Genomic DNA, 12188 nt, shown 5'->3' on the forward strand with positions numbered 1-12188 from the left:
ATGACCTTACAATTACAGTGACAAATTTTAGTTATTCAATATTTTTATTTATTCTAATATATTGTAAAGGAAAATATTAATCTAATGATGGAGCTGACCAGTATATCTCAAGGAGGAAGTTATAAAATAAATGCACACATTTTTATGAAGCAAGAATAAAAATGTTTTCATCTACCAGGCACTGACCTCCCCCAACACTTTCTGGCTACCTTTTATGTTTCAAGAGTTCCCTACACTGCCGAAACCGGTTTGGCTCAGTGGATAGAGCATCGGCCTGCGGACTGAAAGGTCCCGGGTTCGATTTTGGTCAAGGGCATGTACCTTGGTTGCAGGCACATCCCCTGTAGTGGGTGTGCAAGAGGCAGCTGGTCGATGTTTCTCTCTCATCGACGTTTCTAGCTCTCTATCCCTCTCTCCTCCTCTCTGTAAAAAATCAATAAAATATATATTTTTTTAAAAAGAGTTCCCTACATTATCAATGGTTTTGCAGATTCTCTGATTTTAATTTTTGCTGCCCTAATTGGATGCAGTAAAGCAAGACCAGCAACATCATCATCAGGTTGAGATTCTGCTATGTTGACAGTACTTTGTTCACAGTGACCATGGAGAATAGCAGCCTCCTGGCCCATAGGTCTTCCAAGACAGCCAAGCAGATCTAAATCACCAAAATAATCTTAAAGAGCTACATAGGTAGACATGAAGGCAAAATAGTTCACTGAACAGGAAGGATGCCAAAAGAACAGAAACTTTGAGGACACTTCACAACATATTGTCTATGCAATTCTAGGCAAGTCATTATTATATTTTTAAATCCTCATCCAAGGATATGTTTTGATTGATTTAAGAAAGAGAGAGAGAGAGAGAGATCATTTGTCTCCCATAAATACCCCAACTGGGGATCAAACTTACAACCTAGGTATGTGCCCTGGCTGGGAATCTAACCCACAACCTTTGGTGTATGGGACAACATTCTAAACCAACTGAGCCACCCAGCCAGGGCAGGTAGGTTATTTAATTTCTAGTAGAGTCAGCTATAAAATGGAGATTCAACCAACAAATCTCCTAGATTGCTATAAATGTTAAATCAAATTGATATTAATATAGTCACATCAACCATGTGACCCACTGTTTTTCCCCCATCTTTATTTTTTTTTAATATATATTTTATCGATTTTACAAAGAGAGGAATTGAGAGGGACAGAGAGTTAGAAACATCGATGAGAGAGAAACATCGACCAGCTGCCTCTTGCACACCCCCCACTGGGGATGTGCCCGCAACCAAGGTACATGCCCTTGACCAGAATTGAACCTGGGACCTTTCAGTCCGCAGGCCGACGCTTTATCCACTGAGCCAAACCAGTCCCGGCTCCCCCATCTTTATTGAGATGTAACTGACATATCACATTGTGTAAGTTTAAGGTGTACAATGTGATGATTTAATACAGGTATAGATTAGAAAATGATCACCACAATATAATTAGTTAACACATCCATGACCTCACATAGTTACAGTTTTTTTGTGATGAGAATATTTAAGATTTACTGTCTTAGCAACTTTCACATATATAATACTCCAAACTAATACTTGCTAACTAGTCATCATGCTGTACATTAGATCCTCAGAACTTATTCATCTCATAACTAGAACTTTGTGCTCTTTGACCAGCATCTCATTTCCTGGTTGTTTTTCATTAAGGCAATTGTTATCATTGCCATCACTGCCATTATTTGCTGACTTTGATCATCATAGGCAACCAGATGAGAAATATTGTAGCAGGACACTTAAGATTACCGTCAAGTCTCCATTTCCCAAGGCTGAGCCCACCTTGCTGCAAAATCCTCTGACTTGTAGTCACAAAAAAGAACACTCAGACTTCTTGGCAATATGCAAACTACTCCCCTCTAGAGCCACATGAAAATAATCAGCAATAAAAAAATAAAAAAAATAAAAAAATAAAAAATAAATAAAAAGGAAAAACTCTGGGTCAACCTTAAAATGTAAGCAAGGAGTCATCCATCCAAAAGAATTGCCGGGAATGTCAATGAGGTAAAATACAGAGAAAGTTCTTTGAGTCACCATCTGACTGTGAATCTCTAACGTGCAAGGGAAATATGCAAAGCACATGGACAGAGCTCTGCCCCCTAGGAGGTGAGGTTGGCAGTGGCTCCCCTTAGCAGCCCTAGGAAGTGCTCTGGGTTTCAGAGGCAGCGTAGGACAGGTGGATGGGACGGAAGGGCATGGTGTCACTCACACGCCATAGACAGCCCGCCTGCCAAAGGATGGCAGACTGCAGCGGCCAGCCCCGAGAGCTGCTCCAAAAAAGGAATGGAAGCTCTTGAGCAAAAGCATTCCTGGCTACGTCTGCCTCTAGTGTTCACTCTCCTCCAAGAGCCCAACTGCTCTCCAGGTTGTTTGGACTGGCAACTGGCAAAGCAAAACGAGGGTGAATTTAAACTTTTCTATTTCTCCCTTCATTTGGGGCTTCAGGTCTTTGCCAGGAATGTCCATCAATCACTAATAGGACCCATCTCAATTCTCAAAACCTAAGAGAAAAGGACAAAGCATTAAAAAAATGATGAGGCGGCCGAAACCAGTTTGGCTCAGTGGACAGAGCGTCGGCCTGCAAACTGAAGGGTCCCAGGTTCGATTCCGGTCAAGGGCATGTACATTAGTTGCGGGCACATCCCAAATAGGGATGTGCGGGAGGCAGCTGGTCGATGTTTCTAGTTCTCTATCCCTTTCCCTTCCTCTCTGTAAAAAATCAATAAAATATATTTTTAAAAATAATAAAATTAAATAAATTAAATAAAAAATGATGAGGTGAAAATGGAAAGTGAACAGGAGTAAGAACCAGATGGTCCTATCTGCTGCCAATAGGGCTTCCATGAGAAGCAAATATAAGCAGCTTTAATCAAGGAAGTTTTCCTAGACTGAAGAAACACCTTGATCAACAGATGAAAAGAGATCAAATACAACCAGGAAAACAATAAATGAAAACATCTAACATACGCCATTCTAAGTTTTTAATTCAAAGAATAAAGAAAAGGACTTGAAAATCTTTGAGAAAATAAAATATATTATTTAAAAGTAATGAAAACTCAAGCTGGCCACAGACTCCTATCCTGCCAAATAAGACAGCAATTTAACAAGTTTTGAAAATAGTATGGAATAATGCACGATATCTCTATCTATATTTCATAGAATTGCCATGTATATGTGAACCGATCAAGTGTATTCTCAGGTGTGGACAAACTCAAACTTTATTCATTAAAATGCTTCCCAGAAAACAAAGTCTTTAAGGCATTTTCTATGACAGGGGTTGAAAGGGGATCGATTCATGGGTCTCCAATTAAATGGATTGTGGATTCACAGCATAGATTTAACCAAACCACTCTTTACAAAATAAACAGTTTAAACGCTTAAAAAGAAGTGGCACATGGAATATAACGCTAATTATACAAGGACAAGTTCGCGTGAAAATGACTGACACTTCTTTTCCTAAGACATGTTCCTATTCCTACTATATATGCTCCTATGCCACTCTTTTTATTATGAGTTGAAACCAGTAAAAATATTTATTGTTTGTAAACACCACATATTTGAGACAGCAGGAACCAAAGCATCCTCTGTCAAATTCTCCCTTCACTTGTATTTCATAAAAGTGCTTTGAACTTAGATTGCTACCACCTGAGTGGAGGGGATAGCCAAAGGGAGCCCTGAGGAACCAAAGTTGATCCCAGGGCCAGGGCATGACCCCAGGCTAACACACCTGCCACATGCTCAACTAGACATGCCCAGGAGTACTCAGGGACACACACACACACACACACACACAGGAACGAGGAGGTCAGGCACCAGTGTCATTCATTTCTGAAGGAGCCACTTCAAATCCCAACCCTTGACTCTGTTTGATAGGACAAAGGATGCTATGCAAAAATTAATCACAATCAGCCAATGTACAGTTAAAATGATCATGAATATCATATGGACTATCACTTATAACCACTCATGTTAACAACCCCCACTCCTGGAGAAGCACAACATTGGGGACCTTATCAAGTCATGAAGAACCTCAGATCTCTTGTAATCTGGCTGCCAGGACCCGAGGGAAAGCGTCACTGTGAACCCCTCACCATTTCAGATCAGCACTGAAATCATCTGCCACGGAAGCCCCCCACTCTGTGCCACAGTGAGCAGAAATCAGGCGTGGGGGTTCCCCTGATGTGTACAGCCAGACCTTGGGCACAGCCACATGTATGTATCCAGTGTGCAGGTCTGACCCAACAGGAAGCTGGAAACACTTCGCCAGTGGCTTCAACAATCCCAGAGAAGAAATGACACAGAATAAAGTACCTTTGGATGTGTAAATTGTACCAAAAATCCAAGTCTACTCCCATCCTTTTAGCTTATGAGATGAGCAGAAGATTCCACCAACACCCTGGCAGGCAGTGAAGGGAGCCTTGGACAACACCCAGACAACATTCACCTCTCTTTAGTCAAGGACAACAAAACAGCGGGGGGGGGGGGGGGGGGGGGGGATCTGTGAAAAGACTCAGCAATAAGGAAGCAGAGAATAGAGCACTCAAAATGCAGACAAAGACACACTTTTGAAAAGAAAATTCACCAAAAGAAACAAAAACTAAATTTTAGGGAGCATCTGTCTCCTTTGTGTTCAATTAAATTCAAGAAGGCAGATCTGCAAAACAAAGGTGAAAGCTGAAATCATAATGCAATAAAAAGTGAACATACTGAGAAAGACAAAATGAAAAAGAAAAAAATTATGGCAATACAAAAACTATATAAACGTTTATAAAAAGTAAACGGTGCCTGGCCGGTGTGGCTCAGTTGGCTGAGCACTGTCCCATGCACCAAAAGGTCACTGGTTCGATTCCCTGTCAAGGCTCATGCCTGGGTTTTGGGCTTGATCCCCAGTTCAGGGATAGGGTGCAAGAGGTAGACAATCAATGATTCTCTCTCATCATTGATGTTCCTATCTCTCTCTCCCTCACTCTCACTTTCTCTCTGAAATCAACAAAAACTTAGTTCAAAAATACTTTTTGAAAAGGCCAATGTCCCCAAGGACAGGTGCCATGATAAGCTGGAGTCCATGTATCTAGTTCTTTAATACCACTCACAAAACTTTTTGGTCTGCACACCTAAAGGAAGGGAGAAAGTGAGAAAGGGGGGAAGAGAGAAGATACACAACAATAACAGTAAAATTTCTCTTCTGAGTGAATGCTCAGAGTTTCCAGCACTCCATCCATTGCTGTCACTGAGGCTGCCAAATAACAGTTCCAGGATAGACGTGCAACACCATTTTAGGAAGAGCTTATGCTTTCCAACCTTGGCCGAGTGCCTTCTGTTCATCTAATGTGTCATTTCATTGTGGAGGAGCCATCGCACCTCCCCATGAGTCTCCCATTTCCCCAAATGACCCCTGTGCTCTCCATTTGTGTCTTTGCTCCAAGGCAGACAATGAAAGGCTGCATCATTTCAGTTCTCTGAGCCCTAACTCTAGAACAAGTCCTGCAGCCTGAGTGCCCCGGCTACCATGCCAGCGTTTGGGATGCATAAAAGTGTTGGAAGAGAGGAACTACATGAGAGACGGCCTCCACTCTGTATTCTGAAATCTGAAAGGCTGTCGGAGTAGAAGGACGTCTCCCCTGCTCCCATCCCACAAAGATAATTTCTAGGATCAACTGGGTTGACTTTATTAGGAAGCAGCTTTTTGACTCAACTTCACAATTTGGAAAACCCTACAATGGACTAAGCACTGTTCCTACCCAGATCAGGTCTAGAAAAACCCTACAACCCTATGCCTTGAGAACATATATAGTTGCCGAGTTTTAGACACCACGAGAATGAAATCATCCGAGAAGCACAAGTAAAAATAAACTGGGACAGAAAGCCAGGAAACATATTTTCTGCATCTGTCTACTCTGCCCAAGGTTGTTCCCTCTGAGAATGGATGAGCAGCTCGTCAAATGCCAGCGTGGCCAAGGCTGGCTATTGTCTCCACAGGCTTTTGTTCGGTTTGAACGAATGTGAGAGGGAACTGGAGCCTTCACAGCACTTCCCTTACATGGCCCAGTGAATCACCAGTCCTTAGTCTAAACTAATTGAATAAACAATCACCGTTGCAGCTCCTCATATCCTTGGATGTGTAAGCCAAAGGCGTCTCCGTGTACTTTCCACACACCTGCTTCCTCCATGTCACTCCCCTCCCCTGCCGCTTACCTAAATGCCAGAGAAAGTAAATTAGAACAACTCCCCCAAACGCAGTGCCCAAAGAGACGTTCAGGCTTCTGCTTTAATGTCACCCATGACGCCATCTGAGTATTTTTCTGGTGGTTTGTCTGTTTCTATAATCAAGATGGCTGCACTTGAAACACTCGCCCAACATTTCCCGGGTGCTTTCTGTGTGTAGGCACTGAGGCAGGCTCTGGAAATACAAAGGGGGGAAATTGCAGTGTCTTCCCTCAATGAGGAAAGACAGGCAGCTAATCCACACCTGCCCTGCAGCACAGCAAGTGTGGTCGCAGAGGTGGGGCAAGGGTGCTGAGAAAGCACAGAGGAGAGGAATCTCCAAAGAACAAGGCCCTTCCTAGAGAAGGTGACATCAGAGCAGTCTTAAGAGCAGCGAGGCATCCATCAGGAAAGCAGGATCGGATGGAGAAATGGTGGGCTGTGGACAGAGAAAGCAGCCTAAAGACTGTGATCCATCCAGAAAATTCCATGGATGGCTGGGACTCGGGGAGATGTGAAGAGATACAATTTGAGAAGGCAGGAGCCACATCCTGGTAGGCTTGGCATGCCAAGCTAAAGAAATTTAATTTCTCCTGAAGTAAGGGGCGGGGGGGGGGGGGGGGGGGGCCTGGAAATTTATTAAATGGGGTAAAGAGGTAGCATAATAAGATTTACATTTTTGAAACAACAACCTAGCAGCAGAGTAGAGGAATGCAGGGGGAGCATTCTATATGTTTTTGTTACAAATAGGTTTGTCTGAACAGAACAGCACAAATATTACCTCTCATGTGCTAATAGGGTGTTGCATGAATTTGGTGGTGGTAGGGATCATTGCTTTCAGTAATTTATGGGAAAGGACTTATTTGGGGCATGTGGTTTCCTGATTTGGTGGCCTTTAAACAGAAAACAGGGACACCAACAAAAATAATGATTGGCAAGAAGAGCTTAGTTATACAACCTGTATATTTTGCTAATGCCATAAATAAAAGAGAAATGTGCTTCTATGATATCCACATACACATGCTTAAGGCAGATGTACAGATAGATTTAAATAAATTATAGGGCTGTAATTAATTTTTCACTTAAGAAAAAAATATTAGATTCATATATACATTTTATTTACCTTTCATATAAGTGAATAACTAGTTTAAAATGGGTAAGATTATTAAATATTTTAATCAAAATCATTTACAAAATTGATGCAATTGAACATGTCCTGAACACTTTACCCAGTTGCAGAGTACAACATTCTCTTCAAGTATACCAGTGGCAAATACTTAGCAAAATTGCCCACATACTGGGTCATAGCAAGAAGTCTCCACAAATTTCAAATAATTGAAATCATACAGATAATGTTCTCTGACAACAGTGAAACTCAACTTGAAATTAACAACAAAAATAACTAGAAATATTCTAAATGTTTGGAAATTTAGGAATATACTTCTAAATAATGTTGGATCAAAATTAAATTAGAAAATAATTTTAAATGTTAATGAAAATATGATATATCAAAACTTGTGGCATGCAGGTAAAGCAGTGCTTAGAGGGAATTGGATAACCTTAAATAAATATATTAGAAAAGGAGAAAATCTGAAAATATGTTATTTCATTAACTATCTCAAGAAATTTAAAAACAAACAAACATGTTAATCCAAAGAAAGTAAAAGACAGCAATAAATAAATAAATAAACACAAAAACAAAACTTGATTAAGTAGAAAACAAACTTATAACAGAAATAATCAATAATGCCTAAAGCTGGGTCTTTGAAAAGCTTAATAAAATATGTCCCACCCCCCCAAAAAAAGAGAATACTACTACACATCCAATAGACATTCAAAAAAGTAATAAAAGAATATCATAAGTAATTTTCTGCAGATACTGGATCTCACTAGATCCAGCTGGTATACGTAAGGATGAGCATAAATACTTTAATAGTAATATATGCACAACATAAGTAGGAAAAAAAGTCTGCCACAATAAAAAATTAAAGAGCAAATAAACACTGGTTTTTAATTTCTCACTTCTACATGTGATTGTTCCATTCCATTAGCGTGGACCTGTTCAAGGGTACCACTACATGCTGTCTTGGCTGCTGTGGATTTTCTGGTGAATGTTTGCATTCTTTTTGTTTTCATGAAGCTAGGCCATGGAGCAATCCTGCATATTCAGTCTTCTCCTAGTCTCTGTTCTACATGGTAAATCTCCTTTCAGAGTGCGTGTTTGTGGGTGTGAGCGTGAATGAGTGTGCGCATATATGCCTACTCATGGACTATGAACACTAAGCAGAAAGTATTGTTTGGTACAAAAGAAGCCTTCCATTTGTATGGTGTTTAAGGAGTCATTATGACCCAGGTTAAAGTTTCAATTCACTGAGAGTTAGCATACTGATTTTATTCCTGTGGAGAGCTTGTCCTAATATAACAGTGATTTAGAAAGGTGTTTCTTCTGCACCCCCAATCATTCTTGATCTTATTAAAAACATTTCTTAACAGCCAATGTATCCCTTACTTGTTTTTACCACCACTCAAATCACACATTTTAAAGAAGGGAAATAGTGTCCCCCAAAAAGTGCAAGATTGACCGTTATTCTAGGAAAACACCATCTCTCTGAAATGTGACTCTAGGTGGGCAGAGCTTATTGGGAAAGCATGCTAATGGACGAACCCATAGTTCTTCAGAAAAAAGTAAATAAAAACAATGGAAAAGAAAACCCAGAGCATCATTCAGAATCTACCACAGGCCATGCTGGGGCTGTGAGGTGCAGGAGAAGAGGGGGGCTGAGGCCAGGGGCGGGGAGATAGAGTTGAAATCCTGCCAGGCTGCCAAAAAGGTAAGTTCCAGAAGCCAGTTTTCATTTGCAGCTATTCATGTGGGAAGAATCACCATCACTTTTCTTTGCAGATAAACATGTCACTTCAAAAACATCTGTTTCAATAGAGCAAAGAAATGAGAACCAAAAACATCTTTGAATGGGAGTAATGAGAAAAGGAAGATGAGCAGAAATGAGAAGAAAGTTTGCAGGAAGATTCAGGGAGATTGAAACCACTCACAGACATGACTCCCTACATTAAGGGCCCACCCAGCCCCATGGCTCCCTCAGTTTTCTTCCCTGAATTAATCAGAATTGCATTGCATTGGTAAGGTTATCCAGATGCAAAAGCTCACGCACCCAGCAAAAGCACAAAAATTCTACCCTACCAGAAACATAGTATATCTTAGCAAGGTAAGTCCAAGACTACCTTTTTCCTCCACTTTTTTCTTTTATAATAACAGAGCTAAAATTAATTCATGATAAAAAACCTGCATGGAATGGCTAACAAGGTGCTGAATAGCACAGCGCCCTTCGTAAAAATTCCTGAAGAATTACAAAACAAAACAACAAAACTCAAAGAAAATGGAGAAACTCTTATAGCAACTTGCTCTGAATGTGTGAGGCCAGTGCCGTGCATGTCCTTGGTCAAGGACAGACCCGGGGAGGAACTGGAAGGACAGGATGTGTTACAGTCTGCTAGTGTTTCCCTCCCTCGGCCACCTCCATAGGCACAGTGACTGCTCCATGCCTTTGGTCACTTGCAGCTCAAGAGCCAAGAGATCCCAGAGAGTTAATTCAGGGCGATGTGTCCCACCCTGTGGCTCTACCAAGTTCGACATAGGATTCCAAGATGGCCCCAGAAGGAAAAAGAATGTGGAAGGGCCTCCATGGGAGGTTTTCCCGGGCTGGCCTTGGAATGCATCCCCTCTGACCCATTGTCCAAAATCTAGTCACAGGGCCAGCTGCCCAAAAGAGAAGCTGGAAGGTGCAGTCCAGGTGCATCCCTGGAGGGTGAGGAAGGGGGTTTGCTGAAGAGCCAGCCAACGTTGCCTCAGCTTCAAAATTGAACCATGTCATCTATACTTCTTTTAAGGCTTTTGTTTCTACCCTGTTGAGAGCATGAGATGAATATTGCATATGAAAGTAGCTTGCTAACTTTATAATCCTATTTAGGGAGAAACATGATTATCCTGATTATGACATAACCTCTCAAACCTTGGGATAAAAATTAAATAGTTCTCAAGGGAATTATCCTGAGTGAATAAAACCAATCCCATAAGGTTTCATACTATACTATTCCACTTGTGTAACATTTTTGAAATGACAGAATTATGAAATAAAGGACAGACTCGTGGCTGTAAGGGGTTGCAGGGGTCTTCAAACTACGGCCCGCGGGCCACATGCGGCCCGCAGAGGAGTCTGATCCAGGTTTTTTGGGCAGTGAGCGCAGCTGAGGTGTTACAGTAGGAATTAGTAGTTCATATAGTCCGGCCCTCCAGCTCTCTGAGGGACCGTGATCTGGCCCCCACTTTAAAAAGTTTGAGGACCCCTGGAGAGGAAAATAGGACAAAAACAGGTATGAAAAAGGGACCCACGATGATGACAGCATTCTGTACCGTGACAGTAGTAACAGATGCACAAACTTACATACATGGTAAAATTGCACAGAACTAAACATATGCACACATACATGCACAATAAAACTGGGAACATCTGAAGAAGATAGATGGGTTATGTTAATGTCTAGATCCTGGCTGTGCTATTGTTTTTTGCATTAGGGAAAACTGACTAAAAGATTACTAATGAGAATCTCTTTGTATTAATTCTTACAATGATGTGAACCAACAATTATCTCAAAATAAAAAGTTTAATTAAAAAAGAAAAGGACACAGCCCTTCAGCCTATCATAATATTGATGAGAACAGGCTGCTCTTAAGTCATCCTTCCCTGGCTGGTTGTATAAGGGCCTCTCTGTTCAGGGGGCTACTTAGTGTTTATCTATCTCCCAGGTCCTTCTGCTGGGCAGGAGGGAAGGAGAGCGAAAGGTTACACCATATTGATGGCTTTGAAGATGATCCAACAAGGCTTACAACCAGTGATGTCGGGGACTTGGAGTGGACCAGAGAAAGACTCAAGGTTCCTCCATGCTGGTTGTCAGGGTCAATGGAAGAAACTGAGATGCCAGCAAATGGTCGTCACACTAACCAGATGAGGGAAGTAAAACCTGGTGACTTTACTAAAGGGCCACCGATTCCACTTCTACTGGCCACGACCCCCTAGGACCCCTGAGGTCTGCAGCTCTTTCCCTCCAGAATGTTCACCGTCCCCTTTCAGTTCATCCTCTGAAGTTTGTTTCATTTCGAGGCCAAATTCAGGGTGGCAGGCTGGCCACGAAGGGTTTATAAGGAAGGAAATTCAAAGCGAGGCATGAGGCTGACGGAGGGGGTAAGCAATAGGGGTGTGAAAGTACCTGTCCTGGTGATTGCCTTGTACTGTACAGCGCTTTCCAATCCAACAGAAAACAATTTACATATTATTAACATTTTAAGTTTGTTTTCAGCATAATTACCATTCAATTTCCTTCCCACCACAAACTGTTTTGTAATAGCTCTGGGGAGGGGGGGGGGGGGGCAGGGAAGGAAGAGGGGGGAGGGTCCGGACTTGTAGTGCATCATCATTCATTGTCTGTCTACTCGAGCTCATTCTAATAACTGGATGTGTCAAAAGCCAACGCTCTTCCTTTTTTGCCACATATTAATAGAACAAGACAAGTTGAGATATCTTTCTTTATTATTCAAGTGTTACCATCTCACTCACCAGCACTGCCTCCCTTTCTTTGTGGGTGAGGACTGGGACTTGTCTCACTGTTCCTTCTACGGTTAGAAACACAAGCTTGATATAGCTCAACTAGCTAAACAAGATAAAAATGAATACAGGAACATAACTATTTAGGAACAAAACTCGTCCCCTGTTAGCTATTCTCCATCAGAATTTACAAGGAGAGCTGACTTACAAAGGAATTAGCACTAATCCTGCCGAATACTGATGGATCAATATGAATAAAGCACTCCTCTGCCCCAAGTCGATTAGTCCTCATGGTTGATAATGGTGATGTTTGTGGTTTAAAA

General features: G+C 41.6%; 1 protein-coding gene across 8 annotated transcripts in view; it reads right to left on the reverse strand.

Annotated features, from left to right (window-relative positions):
- The window catches only part of PDE1C (phosphodiesterase 1C), a gene marked incomplete at its 3' end in the record, with an annotated part of 257690 nt that overhangs the window by 77499 nt on the left and 168003 nt on the right, over window positions 1-12188 (reverse strand). The gene's annotated exons all lie outside the window — the stretch shown is intronic.

The sequence above is a fragment of the Pipistrellus hanaki genome (genome assembly GCF_964339955.1).
Source record: "Pipistrellus hanaki genome assembly, chromosome: 10".
NCBI lineage: Eukaryota > Metazoa > Chordata > Mammalia > Chiroptera > Vespertilionidae > Pipistrellus > Pipistrellus hanaki.